The 2,501-nt window shown below is 51.0% G+C and overlaps 1 protein-coding gene across 11 annotated transcripts in view; it reads left to right on the top strand.

Moving 5' to 3' along the window:
* The window catches only part of CDC42BPA (CDC42 binding protein kinase alpha), a 349,682-nt gene that overhangs the window by 251,047 nt on the left and 96,134 nt on the right, over positions 1-2,501 (top strand). The window lies entirely within an intron of this gene.

Here is a 2,501-nt window from a genome sequence, read left to right on the forward strand (position 1 = left end):
GTCCGTCACCAATTGTTTCTGCCCATTTAGCAGGGGTCCTGTTCCTCCCTGGGCCTTCCTTTTACTCCCTATATATCTAAAAAACAATTTCTTGTTGTCCTTTACTTGGGATGCCATCCTCAGCTCCATGGTAGCTTTGGCTGTCTAATCCTCCTGCAAGGAAAAAGTGCGAGCAGAGGAGGTATATTCATCTTTGGTGATCTCTCCCTGTTTCCACTTTTTGTGTGCTCCCCTTTTGGCCCTTACGCTGCCCTGGATTTCTCTGGTCAGCCAAGGAAGCCTCCTGGCCCCTTGCCCTCTTTTTCCTTGCAGGAGGATTAGGAGATCATAAGAAAATGTTTGTAGAAATATGTATTTTTCCTCATTTATTATAGCAATTATTAAAGTAAATCCCATAAATACAAATAGTGCTAAAACTAGAAATAAATTCAGCCATCTGAAATTAATTTGAATTGTATCGAAAGGAGAACACTTGCCAGCTCTTGGGTAACCCCATTTGGTGGCTCTTTTAATGAAATAAATCCTAACCACTATAACTCACTGAAGACAGTGTCATTTGAGATATATCTGTTAATATGTTTCACCTTAGTGTGGCCTATCCAAGGACATGTGACATGCTGCAGTACATTATAGTATGATGCAATCTTTGCCATAGTATGTCACATAATAAAACAACAATGTATTATCGTTTGGTATGCCATTGTAGCTTTCCGTGCCTCTCCCCCTGAGTATCACACGTCTGGGTCTCCTTTGAACCTTCTGGGTTGCACGGCCAGGCTACTGGGAGCGGCCTTGGATCAGCTTCCCAGGGGTCTCTCCTGCCATGCCTTTGATGATGATTAGTTCTTTAGCAGGAGGAAGATGTTTTATCCTGTCTACCCTGGTACTCCCCCTCGGTTGTCCTCGTGATTATTGTTCCTTGGGGCTCCGCCTCCCCATCATCCTGCCTAACGCCAACCACGATGTTATCCGTCGGGGCAAGTGTTCTGGCCCTTACTGATGCTTGATTTCTTAAGGGCTATGGGTGTGAGCTACTGATGGTATGGGCACCGAGCGTCCACTGCCGCCCTTTGGTGTTCCCGGATTCACAGGATGTCAGCCTCTGCCTGGGCTTTGGGTCTCCTTGACGGGTTACCCCCTCCCTGGGTTCGGTACCACTTGCCCGTCGTCTGCGTCCAGGTTCTGGCTTCGTTATCCTCGCCAGTGTCCCAGTCACCGCTGCTGCTAGCCTCTGCCCATGCCAGCCTTATAAGTGACTCGCTGGACCCTAATTGCCCTGCCTTGTCTCCCACGGCTCCCCCTCTGGGGCACCACCATGTCTCCTCTGCCGCCAGCCCCTCAGTCCTCTTCGATCTCTCTGAGCCGGGTGAGAACGCCTCTTCCGGTTCCCTCCAGCTTCCTTCCTGCCAGGGCTTTTATCTCGGCACGGGGTGGCCACTTGGCCAATTGCCCCGGCACGCTTTTACAAAGCGCGCCCACACAGACGCAGGAGCCATTGGCCCCTCTTGGCTCCACTGTGGGTTTTCCTTTTGATCTTGGACCATGGCGGCAGGAGTCGCCGCGGTTTCACTTTCACCACCGGCAGCCACTGGCGCAGCGTCCCATCACCTCTCTCTGGCTTCAGGTAAGTTTCCTCCACAGCCATATTCTAGCATGTTCTATGAATGTTCCATCCCATTAAAGAGAAACAAAGCAGTCATAATACATGAATAAAACTAGACAATGATTTAGTACTCACTGGTAGTTTGAAATTACCTTTGGGCCCCTCAACATGTACTGTTAAAGGTGCAATGGAATCTACTGCACTAGCTACACAGTTGCACTTCCTGCCATGTAACGCATGGCAGGAGGCATGATTGTGTCATGCCTTACTGATGGTGCAGAGGAGCCCAATCCAAGGCTCCCCCCACACCAATAAGAAGTAAGCTTCCATGGCTGGGAATCTCCTCAGTGAGGGTGGCCACTGGCACATCCCCAGAATACAGGACAATCCCTTGGTGAGGGATGGGCCCCCTTCACTAATCAGTGGTGAGAGGTGGGGCTACAGCCATCTCAGTCAATCATCAGGGAGGTGTGGGGCCACCCAGCCCCTTGGCCAGTCAGCAGCAAGGGGAGGGGTCAACCCTCCCTTCCTCCCTCCCTGGCTGGCTGAAACCCCTTTCCTCCTGACTGTGCACTGCCCACCTCTAGGCACAGCCAATAGAATCATGAGGACAAATGATTAACATGCACTTCCACCAATGAACTGAAAAATGGGACTTTTTTCATTCAGAAATGGACAGGAGGCAGAGGGTTTAAAAACAGGCTGGTCCAGTATAGAACAGGACCAATGGCCACCATATCCGCAGTTGAGGGGCTCCCAACTGTGGGGACACCCCACCCATCCCTGGGGTTCAGGGGTTGTGGCTATCGTGATCCCCTGGCTTCAGGAGATTCACATGCCCTTGGGGTAGCTACAGCCCCAGTTGCGGGACTCACAACACTGGCTAGGCATAGTGCAT

This window comes from Alligator sinensis, unplaced genomic scaffold, assembly GCF_000455745.1.
Source record: "Alligator sinensis unplaced genomic scaffold, ASM45574v1 scaffold138_1, whole genome shotgun sequence".
NCBI lineage: Eukaryota > Metazoa > Chordata > Crocodylia > Alligatoridae > Alligator > Alligator sinensis.